Source organism: Panthera uncia, chromosome F1 (assembly GCF_023721935.1).
Source record: "Panthera uncia isolate 11264 chromosome F1, Puncia_PCG_1.0, whole genome shotgun sequence".
Taxonomy (NCBI): domain Eukaryota; kingdom Metazoa; phylum Chordata; class Mammalia; order Carnivora; family Felidae; genus Panthera; species Panthera uncia.
Window position 1 is genome coordinate 18,207,525 of NC_064813.1, and position 12,449 is coordinate 18,219,973.

Consider the following 12,449-nt stretch of genomic DNA (forward strand, 5'->3'; position numbering starts at 1 on the left):
TACTGACCCACCTAGACTCAGGAGCCTACGAGGATGATAAAAGCGAGGGACCCATCCTCATACAGGGTCTGCTCTGCTGGTAGGAACTGACAGGTCATGGAGGTGGATTAGTTGTTATGAAGTAAATTGGTACAATTCCTGTAGGATTCGGGGACTGCTTAAGACTCTCCCTCCTGAGTTGGTGCCCAAGGCAATGAGATGCTAATGACATCACAGCCAGAACTACAGAGGTAGTTCATTAGGCAGCAAAGAAATCAAATGCAAACTAATTAGATCCTAGCCCTTGGAGACGGCACAGGATCTACAGGAAAGAAAGCTTGACGTGGGGCAGATGAAGCACAGCCGTGGCAAACCGCACCCTGGAGCCCCCCAACACCCTGCATTCCACCACCCTCCCCGCCGCCAGCCTGCTCCTGGTCACAAAGGGTGTCCTGGAGGTATCTGAATTCACATTTCCATCCACGCCCTCCGGCTCAGATCAGTCTCTCGGGATGTTTGGTCACGTCTTTGGACAGAGAGGTTTAGGTCACTTGGGATGACTTAAAATGAACTCCTAGACTTGCCGTAAGACAGTCTCTGAGACCTGAATAAAGTACAATGTGATGGGTTAATAATCAAGGAGAAGGGGACAGGGCATAAACTGGCCACTTCTCTCTACTTCTCTGTAGAAGACAGCGAGTGTTTGGGGTCAGTAATTGTGTTTCAATTGGGTTTCATCTTTGAAACTCCTCTACCCATTTCAAGCGTATCCATATCCCTCCTCTCTCTCTCTCTCTCTCTCTCTCTCTCTCTCTCTCCATGGATATATGTTTGGGGGGGCAGGGTAAAGGGGGTGAATATAACAACCACGACCATAGACTTAAAAGTTAAAAACAAGTCAAACATAAAGAATAAAACCGAAGCATTTGTAAACAGTTGCTAGCCTCGTACTAAAGCTTCGAAGGATCCAGTGGCAAGAACAAAGCGTTATCCTAACCACAGCCAACTCCCCGTCTCTAGCCGGGACCTCTCCCACCGGTGTTAACAGAGCCTTGTCAATAGCTTGCTTGGAAATCCATCTGAATGTCCGACGGGCACCTCAAAGCCAACATGTCCCAAACTGCTGTGGTCATTCATCCACACTCTCTCCATCAGCCTGCCTCTTCTCTCCAAGGTGCTCGTCCAGCGAATGGCACCAGCTTCCTCACTGCTCAGCATGCGAGGCTGGGCTTTGTTGTTGGTTCTTCCCTGCCCTCCCAACCAATCACCCAGTCTCCACATTCTCTACCTCCCCAAACCATCCACTCCTCTGCTCGCCCACGGCTGCCCCAGTGGCACAGCAGTTTAAAGTGTGAGGTCAGAGTCAGACTGCCCAGGATTGACTTCTGACCTTAGCACTTGCTAGCTGTACAATTTGGGGTGAGTTTCTGAACCTTTCTGGGCCTGGGCTTTCTCGTCCATAAAAAAGAGACAGCAACTGAACTGCTTTCATAAAGCTGTGGTGGAGGTGAACTGATATAATCCATGAAGAGAGCTTTGCCGTACCTGGGACACAGTGAGGCCTCTCCGAAGTTAATTACTCTCATGATGCCTGTCTACTTGCCTGCTCTGCCTGCCACCAAACGGGCTCCTTGAGGGGCAAAACTGTGTCTAGTTCTTCCACTGTAATGTCCCACAGTGTTGTTATTGCCTAACAAGTAGTTAATGCATTCGACAATTCATTAAGCAAATATGTATTGAATGTCTACCGACGTCTGTCGAATTAATAAATCATTTATAATGACTTGTATAGGACGTGACTAGGTACTAACCAGACAGGCAGGGTTTCAATTCGTTTCTCGCCTTGCCGTCCTGGGTTCTTTTGAGATTTTCTGGTTTTCTCCTATAAAAAAGACGGACGTCCATCCAGAGCAAGTTCCACCCCTCTCAGGGACAAATGTGAACTGGCCCGAGATAATCTGATTGCAAAAATTTGAGGAAATACCGCAAAAGTACACCTTGCAAAACTGTACTTTTGCAAAATCTCAAAGGCTATGGCTGTACATGGAGTGTTTACCTTGGGATAGAAGGAGTTAAGCTTAAAAAAAGGAGCAGCCAATTGTGGCACCGACGAGCAGGCAGTGGTTTTCCCGTGACTAGTAAATGTGGGAGCGCTACAGCCACTAATGTCACAAAGTGGCAAACGGATATGATTGGTGTCCTGGGCCATGAGGCCGCGGGTATCCGACAGCGGCTGAGGTGGAAGGCACATCGCTGTGGGGGGCGTGAGTGACAGCATTTGTACTGGGATTCAGCATCGTGCATTCTACTTCACCAATAAAAAAAGACAGTGGTTGTAACAGCAAGAGCGGGGGGGATACTCTAGCCCCCAAGAATGGCCCTAAGGAGGAAACATGGAAACCTATATCTTCTGCAGTTTTCCTACCTTGCCCCATCTCAGCCTGTACACAGGAGCCCACCCACGTTTCCAGGCACACATTCATCATTACCCATGAGCTTAGAGGAAGCACATCTTTGGGGATGTGCTTTTGGGATTAAATACTAGAAAACCATTGGTTCACAACTGGCCAACATGTTGGACATAGAGTTTATATTCCTGCCCTTCCCTACACATGAATTCACAATTAAAAAATATCCTATGTCAGGATGTATTCTTTTGGCCCTCAAATTAAAGTTTCTGAAACTTCAGATCTAGTTCTTTGGTACTTCTTCAGGAAGCTTCTGGAAATAGCAAATGGTCTTTGTTATAGGCATGAGCAGCATCTCTGGGTGTGGTGAGGTCCAGTTAAATAATTAGCAGTCGTCAAACATCCACTGGGCACCTTGGCAAAGCACAATTAACTGTGGGGTTGAAGAAAAGGTGTCTTCTGGAAAATTGAATTTTTTGTTTAATTGATACTTAGCCAGAAAATGCTTACTTTTCCTCCAATTCCTGTTGACATTTTTCTTCTCTAAAAATGCAGTTTTCCAATTTTCTGCCTGCCTCGTGAAGCATTGCCTACCAAACAGAATTAAGCCTTTCCTCAAGGCACCTCAGGTGATCGTTTTGTTTATCAATTATGACTGTGCAGATTTAGAAGCTGTAGGAGACAGAAATAAAACGGTACATATACCCCAAAGGGCTTTTGAAAAGTTGATCGATAACCTAAGGTTACAGTTTCTTACGATTCCCTCTCCCCTTGATGGGCACGTTGTCAAACAAACGATTGCCTGGTTGAGGTTCCTGGCTAGTTGGGTTCACGTTAGACTGAAGTTTTGGTGCAGGTGCAGTGCTCTGTCTTTGCCAAAAGTCGTTAGTCCTCTTTGGCATGGGAACAGTTAATCGAGTAACGAACTGACCAAACCTCTGACCAAAACTCACCAAAGCCTCTGTCAGCCTCTTTTTTGGTCAGTAATACTGATGGTCCGCTTAGGAGGAGAGGTTGAGTCCAAAAAATGGAATAGCAGCACCTGCCGAGGGATTAATAAAAACACAAAGATGGTCTTTGCCTGGCTGTGACTCCATCTGCACCCCCTTTAATCTTGAACTTAGTGAAAAGGGGAAAAATGAAGAAAGCTCCATGAACCGCCGCTTTGAGGATGCCTAGAGACCCATCTTTATGCAGCCCCATGTGTCTCAAGAGGATCGATAATAAAATCCAAGAATTCCTAGGAAGCCCTAAAGCTTTGTCAAACATGAGCCCTTCTCGTCAGCTAGACTGCCAGTCCCCAGTGGGCCAGAAAATGCCTGGTTCTCACCCAATGCCTGGCACTTGGTGAGCATTCAACAAATACAAAGGGGTGGCAAGAAGCAAAGGGATTGTAGCTCTTTCTGGTCTCTCACCGCCTGTAACTCCTCGAGTCCGTAACACAAAGCCTCATTAGGATTCACCATAAAGTTGAGGCCAGGAAACCTGATGTGGCTCAGGGGGTTATCTGGAGACAGTTACTAAGTGCATATGGGAGATGGGGCTGGTATCACTGTCCTCACACACCAAAAATTCTCTCTTCCCTCCACCTTTCTCTATACATTTATTCATTTATCTATTTTAAAGTTTATGTATTTTGAGAGAGAGAGAGAGAGAGAGAGAGAATGAGTGGGGGAGGGGCAGAGAGAAAGGAGGACAGAGAATCCCAAGCAGGCTCCGCACTGTCAGCACAGAGCCTGACGTGGGGTTCAACCTCACGAACGTGAGAGACTGTTACCTGAGCCAAGGTTACCTGAGCTTAATGGACTGCACCACCCAGGTGCCCCCTTCCTTCCCTATATATTTATTAAGATCCTCTCTGCTCCCATCGTCCCTAATAGAAGTAATTCCACTGGTACCTGGAGCCCGTGTCCAGAAGAGCACCCCACCACTGCATCAGACTGAGTTTGGTTCCATGTCTTGTCTGTCCCACTCTTCTCCAGGATGGGGCCTTACTCACCCATATGTCCCCAGAGACTAGCACTGGGTCCTCCGCAGGTACTTGCTCAGCCTTGGCTGAAGTGTAATGAATATACGTGCACACTGTCGAACACCCTTTTGTAATGTTGACTTGATTCCATTTTTTCATTTGCCTCTTACAGCCCGACACGTTATTCACCAGATGCCTTTCATGCGACTCTGAGTGGTTCTCCAAGGTTTTTGTTCTTATCAAGTCTCTCCCCCTTCATTTCCTAGGGCTGCCAAAACAAATCAGCACCAACGGAGTGGCTTCAAACAATTTATTCCTCCAGTTCTGGAGGCACAAAGTCCAAAATCAAAGTGTCCACAGGGCCACGCTTCCTCTGCAAGCTCTCGGGAAGAATCCTTCCTCGCCTCTGCCAGCTTCTAGTGGCTCACCTCATGGCATTTCTTGGAGTTTCTCGGCTTGAAGCTGCACCGCTCCGATCCTGGTCTCAGCTGTTATGCGGTCGCCTTCTCTGTGCCCAAATTTTCCAAGTTTCCCTCTTCCTTCTAAGGACACCAGTCATTGGATTTGGGACCCACTCTGTGAATTATATAGGCAGAGAACCCGTTTCCAAGTAAGGTCACATGAGGTGGGCATGAGTTTTAGGGAGACGCCACTCAGGATGTAAGAGCTGCAGTCCCTCCACTGCAGTGTCCATAGCCTGTAGCATTGTGACATCAACCACTGAGCTCTCCCCTGATCGACGGCCAGTGATGCCTGGGGGCTGGCCATGCACCTGCTGGACTTCCTCCCAGGGCCCCAGGCAATGGGAAGAGAGAAGAAGTTTTCGGCTCCCTCAGCATCCCAAGGCCCCGCTGCAGCTCTGTGCAGCTTCTCGTCAACATCAAAATAAACCTGACATCGAGATTCAGAGTCACAGCCTTGTGGATGTACAGAGCTGCACGGGATTATCCCTGCTGACAGAGCGGCATGGGGAGGGAGGCGGAGGACGGGGCTCAGAGAGAGGGGAAAATGAGGAGCACCCGTGGGATGGCTCTTTGCGACCCTCCACTAGTGGAGAGACCACGCGAGTGAGTGGGCACGCTCAGCGGGCTCCCAGCAGAGCCTCCCGTGCTCTTGTCCGCAGGTTAGCTCTTTTCCCCAGTCTTGTGTGTCCTGTCTGGGAAGCTGTGCTGGGAAGCCAAGCACACCCTCAGACCACTCGGGGGCAGAAGGAGCCAGGATCACTCTGGGGAGTAGCCCAGGCACAAGTGGAGGGAGAAGCCTGGACCAGAGAGACACGGCTCCCAGGACCAGCGTGGGCCTCTCTGAGCTTCCGGTCCTTTCCGGAGTGGAATTAACGATGCTTCCTCCTATTTCCCAGGCAGTATCATTTCCCAGTCAGGGGTGCCCAGGAGTCCCCTTCGCTTTGCCAGAGCCATCCCCTCAGGGACATTCTGTGTGTGACTCCTTCCACCTCCTCCTCCATGTATTCAGTCTCCTGCCCTTTATGTGCTCCACCTGGGGGCTTGTCCTCTCTTTTCCTTCAGACTTCAAATCTGGACAAGACAAGCATAATGGAGAGAAACTCCTTGACATTCTGAAATGGGTGGAACTGGCATGTGACCAGTACTTGCCTTTGCTCCACGTGACAAGAGCCTGGCTTGCACAGTGTGTGTGTGTGTGTGTGTGTGTGTGTGAGAGAGAGAGAGAGAGAGAGAGAGACAGAGAGAGACAGAGAGAGACAAAGACAGAGAGAGTGGCTGGGATGCTGACATGACTTACACTCAGGTGGGAGCCTCTGGGGGTTATGTGGCTCCGCAGAGGGAGATTCAATGCCTTGCTGAGACACTGCGAAGGCTGGTGTATAAATATCTTTAACTACCAAACGGTCTAGAAATTTTTAATAAAAATATTATTTAATAATAATACTATTCCAACCAGCAAGGGAATGTTGTAACGGTCTCCATTTTCCTCTTGATACTCATCTAGCTTCTGTTTTTCAAATGAATGTGGATGTTAAGTCCTTTTGCTGCCCTGACCAATTTATTCTGCAAATTAACTATATATGACAGAAGTTAAAGTCCGTTACCACTTAGCTTTGCCTCACTGAAATTTATGCTGCTGTCCTGCCCGTTGGAGCCACGGGCTCCAATAGATTGTGGCTCCTGGTGGTGATTTGGATTCTGCTTAAGTCCTTTACCTCTTGGTCCTCCTCTCTTGAGTTTCAAATGTGCTGAGTGGACCAGGATCTTTTCACCTCTTGGTGACCTGTGCTCTGTTCTCAGACATATGGTCCCTGCAGCCACCCATCCAACCTTAATCAAACTCTCCTTATGAGACATAGATTCACCCAGAGCTGTAACCCACACTGGTCTGTGAGGGAGGGCTCACTGGCTCAGCCTGGCTGCAAGTGGTGGAAACAACCAGATGCACGGGAAAGCAAGGGTTGCAAGATGAACAGGCCAGCAATGAGCGGCAGGCGGATGTAATCTCAGGCTGTATTTAAGAGAGTGCACTGCCCATGCAGTGATGGGCAGAAGTGGTGTCACGTCAAGCCACCCTCCAAGAGCTGGTTCACTTCTGGGTGAGTCAGGGAGAGACATACTCTGACAACAGGGAGGGCAGTCAGGGTTCTGGGGCACAAGGACCCGGTATCCTATCAACAATGGTTGAAGCAGATGGCGGGCAGAGTCTGGAATGGATACCAGGAGACCTGGAAGCGGACTTGGGAGCTCTCTCTCCAAGGATCTGAAGGGCTGTCACATGGACGTGGGATCACATGAATTCTGTATGTTTCAGAGGTAGAATAAAGATCCAAGGAAGGAAATGGGAGAGAATGAGTTTACTGAGCCACAGGTTTTCACTGAGTGCCTACTCTCTGTCAGTACAGTACTCAGTGCTCATGTGCACAGACACATTTTTGCCAAAAGCTAATTTTTCCAGTGTGTGAGGTGGGAGAGTAGATAGAAAAGCAGACACTGATATGATGGGGAGTGATATCAGAGGCTTCAGAGACAGGCTTAGGGCATGCCCATGAGGAAATTTGGAAATCCACTTTGCTGGGTATGGGGGAGACTGAAGGAGGACTCTAGATTCCTTCAGGGACACATCTTGTAATAACTTACAACTGATACGAAGTAAGATGGGCCGCCTAGGAGATGGTGGGCAGAAGCATTCGTATGGAAGCCAGACAGCCACTGCTAGGGATGTCATGGCAGGGCAGGCAGGCGGGGGGGAGGGCTCTTCAGAAGAAGAGCTTTGTGTCCCTTTTAACAGCCAGATGTTAAACTGCTACTTTCTGTGACTTCATCTTCTTGGTCTTTCTCTAAATCAGTGCAGCAGGGCCAGGGATGTGCATCTTATCAGACATACCAAAGGATTCTGACTTCGGATAACGCGGCCATCCTCACATGACATGTTGGGATTCGACACCCTACACAAGAGTAATTTATTTTATAAATATTGCCAGAACACTTCTTAAAAATTCTCCACATTATCCCAATATGTAAAAGAAATTAAAGTGGGGAATAGATTCCTAGGCGTTTGGCATCTTGACTGTTTGGTAAAAAATAAACAACTCTATTGTTTATGGAGCCATTCAAGCATCTACTCAGAGCCCCAGGCACAAGCAGCCTAATTTGAAAACTACTGATTCAGACTCTGATGACATTGGCCTGAACTATTCCAGAAGTAACCAAGCGTGCTCCCCAGCCAAGAGGACCGCATGCTGACCCTGAGAAGGATATTGCCACCAGCAGCAGATTCTATTGTTGGCTATCCAATTCTATTGTTGGTGCTTCCTGGATTTTGCCAGACAAAAACCACACTGTGTGGTCAGTCCTACTTAGGTGATAATAATCAAAGTCAGAAAACTTTATACTCTTGACCAAGCATAGATCTAGTCAATCATGCACATTCATCTCATAAAGAACTTCATGGAGACGTGAGAAGGCCACATCCATGCAGACAGTTCTGTTCAGGGGGACAATAAAATGAGGGGCAGATGCAGAAGCCAGATCTAATGCTCTCCTGCAGACAGTGAGTATAAAGGTGTGTATTTATTAATACATTTCATTATTAACTCATCTCGTTCAAATGCCTTCAAGAGAAATTTATCATTATGTCCGACCAAGGTGACACTGTGATGTTACTCTACTTCCCTGCATGCTTATAGCAAGAGTAGAGATCAAGATGATTACAAATGTTAGAATGACCTGTGAGGTTTCTTCCAGCCAAGGAAGAAAGAGGCTGTTACTCAGGTAGCAGGGCCCAGCTGTCATCACCCATAAAGAAGGCCATCTTGTCACTTTGGCCATTAAAAGCCCTGACACCACAGTCTCCATTAAAGCCTACCTCACTCTTGTGCATACATACAATTTTTCTTATTTCAATAAGGAAATTAATGGTTGATGGGGAGAACAGCCAGCCAGCCAGCCAGCCAGCCAACAGCCAGGCAGAAATGGCCCTGCCTAGCCCCTGAGCCAGCAGAAGCTCCCAGACCCAATGATGTGTGAGGACATGGTCAGTGAGGAGGGCCGTCTCTGAGACCTTTGATACTGGACCACCAATGAAAGCAGATGTCTGGTGTTGAAAATGAAGGGAAGGCCAGAAAGGGGTGAAGCCCCATCTGTCTCAGCATAAACCGTTGAGACAGACACTGTAAGCGTATCATATCCCAGGCCACCACCTCAGCTGGCAAAGACCTTCTTCACCCAGAATTCCTCATCTCCTGAGAGGAGGCAGTTAGGCCTGGGTTCAAATTCAGAGGTCTGGGATATATTATGAGACGCTTAAACTCTTTGGGCTACAGTTCCCTTGTGAGTTAAATTGATGAATAACACAACTTGTCTCACTGGGTTGTTCTGAGAGTTAAATGGGATAAGACATGTCAAACCCTTAGCCTGGCCTCCAATAACTTAGCTCTCAATGGTAGCCATTGTTCACCATTACATCTCCAAAACCTAGCCCAGTCTTGTAGCACAGTCTGAGAACCCAGTAGGTACTCAATACATACAAAATGAGTGAAAAGTGAACAAACATTGACGATCAAAAACAGAACAAGGATCTTCATGAGCTAGAGACAGAACAAGAATACTCAGTAGTAAGTGAGGACTAAACTTGCAGGCTTTGGATCTGTAGGAACCTAACACACCAAGGTTGCCAGGAAGTCCGTTCCTACATAGTTAAGGGATCAGAAATCCCCCACATTGTGGGGAAACAGACTATGATTGAGGAAGGGCTCCACTACTTGCCCCCCAAAAGTGAGGCCAAGGAAGCCATGCCTAAGTCCAGGCTTCTGTGAGTACTGAGCTGCCTGCCTGAGATGGCAGGAGGGAGGAGAGCCAGAATGTGGCTGACCCACTGGCTTTAGTACTGGAGTCATGACAGCCCCATGGGATGGGAGAGGGGAAGGAAAAGATGATGCTAAATTCATAATTCGTTTGTGACCACGTGCTTCCATGTACACCTTTGATGCATGACAATCAATCAAAAGATGTGGCTGGTTTGCCTAATGGTGGCCTCTCAAGCATCACTGTTAGTAGTATGCTTGTTCAAAGTGACATGGTCCCTATGGTCCCAAGGTGACCCTCAAGGCTGGCAACCCATCCCTTCAGCAGTTGGGTGATCTTTTCATTAATCCTGGGGGGAAAGAGGGGACACCTGGGTGACTCACTTGGTTAAGTGTCCGATTTCAGCTCAGGTCATGATCTCACAGTTCGTGAGTTCGAGCCCCACCTTGGGCTCTGTGTCTCCCTCTCTCTCTCTGCCCCTCCCCTGCTCATGCTCTCTCTCTCTCTCTCTCTCTCTCTCTCTCTCTCTCTCTCTTTCTCTTTCTCTCTCAAAAATAAATAAACATTAAAAAAAATTTTTTTAAATGGGGGCAAATGGGTAGAAAAGATGCTGGTGACCATGTTGAGCTTTACCTATTTCAAATAAAAATGCTACATAAGATTAAATTTTGATCCCCCAAGCCAACCTTTCTAGTTACAAAATATTTCTCCCTGAAATTCAATACTACTTGGATGGTTCCTGCACAGGTGGGTAGTATATAAATGGCAGTATTTAAGGACCTTGAGTAATGATCTATAATACTTAGGGGTTAGTACTAAGAGAGTGCTAGGACTTCTAGATTCTTTTTTATTTTCACAGAAGAGAGAAAAAGCAAATCCCTCCTAGGTTTCAGGAAGACCTCAGGGGTATCTTTCCCTTATATCAATCTGGAATCAAAAACCCACAGAGAAATACAGAAGATAAGCCACTTTAGATATATCGAGTCATGAATCCTATCTTTTTCTAAACCTTGTAGCTATAGGATCTTGGATTTAATTTTCATTCCTATGGTAACAAGTCTACTGGAGGACAATTCGGATATTGTCTTCATTCTAGTCTAATGTCAAACAAATAAAGCCACACAATGTAATAGATGTCTGCCCCTGTGTGCATGTGTATGTGTAAGTGCACATACTCCTAACAAAATACAGTCTCACCCCAGTGCCAGGAACTTAAGTGATATCAAGGAAGCTGGGACAAAAGGACTCCTTTAAGATGGTTGATAAGAAAATTAATCATTGATATTTCCAAATCCCTGAGGCACATCTAACTGTACTTTCAGAAACAGAAGAAAGTGAATGTTGTCAACAAGCAACCAAGGCTGAAATTTTGTGTGTATAGTGGGAAGTACTCATCTCAAGGTTGTTACCAATATTTATTTTTTTTTTGAGAGCAAATCTTTTTAGATACTTCTTGTGCTTCTGTTTTCAGCCCTCCTAGGACTTTCTTTCCATCAAAAAGTTGGTTGACATCAAGCAAAAGTCAAAAGACCCAAACTGGAACTCAATTCAATTTAATAGAGCAAATACCAAGTTATTGAATGTCTATTTACAAGGTACTGTGCAAGTCTTTTGAATATACCAAAATGAATTATGTGTAATCCCTACATTCAAAGGCTGTATTACCTTGTGGAAGAGATAAGACAGATATATGGAATTTCAGTGCCTTTTTTTTAAACCAAATCATCAGATAAGGACCAGACAGTATCAGGATGATTAGACCATTCTAATCATTGAGGAAAGCTTCATTGAGGAGAGGGAGCTGTTGGGCTAGGCCTTGAGGGATGAAAGCATCCTTAATAACAAGAGCTACCATTCATGGTAGGAGTTGGCAACTCTTTCTCTGTAAAGAGCCAGAGAGTATATATTTTAGGCCTTGTGGCTCACCAGTCTCTGAAGCAACTATTCAATTATGCCTTTGTAGTGCACAAGCAGCCACAGACTATATGTAAGCGAATGGCATTGCCCTGTTCCAATAAAGTGTTATTTATGGATACTGAAATTTAAATTTTATATAATTTACACACATCGCAACATGTTATTTCCCCTTTTATCTTTATTTTTCAAATATTTAAGGAGGCAGAAATCATCCCTAGCTTGTGGACCATACAAACACAGATTTGCCTGTGGGTCATATAGTTTGCGGACTCCTCATCTCCTGAGTTCTCACTATACACGCGATGCTTTACAACACATGCTCTCATAGAACCCTAACCTGTTCTGTGAGGTAGATGCTATATCATTTCCATTTTCTAGATATCCGAAGTAAAGCTTAGAGGACTTAGGTCATATAGATTTCAAAAACCCTGCTCTGAACCACTAGGCCACCCTACCTCCTAGTAATGGTAAGCAGCTCAGGGGAATGGTGGAATTAATAGGTTTTCTTTAGCCAGAGGCATTCAAAGACCTAAAAAAACTCTTTACAAGGAGTATGAGGTTTGCCATCATGGCTTGCTCACAGTGAACTCATCTTAGATCTCTGTTACCATCATGTTCTCTCTTTTCACAGGTCATGCAGGGGGTGGATATAGTGTTTGATAGCTTCTACTTTCCAGAATGTAATATTCTCCCATATCTGAAGGAAAAAGGACAGCCTTCAAGCATTCGTTCCAACCTCTAGAGCCCGCTGCCCCCATGACCGCCCAGAGCCCACGCGTGGACCTTGCTAGCCCGTGCAGGAAGCGGGCATGCTCACATTCATCATTCTCTTCACATTGCTAACTTCTCTGCTCACCACTCTGAGCGGCAGTTCTCTCTTGTGCGACCTCCTGTCTCTTGTTTAAA

At 46.3% G+C, this 12,449-nt stretch overlaps 1 protein-coding gene across 1 annotated transcript in view; it reads right to left on the minus strand.

Moving 5' to 3' along the window:
• ASTN1 (astrotactin 1) overlaps positions 1 to 12,449 on the minus strand; it is a 93,028-nt gene that overhangs the window by 37,446 nt on the left and 43,133 nt on the right. The window lies entirely within an intron of this gene.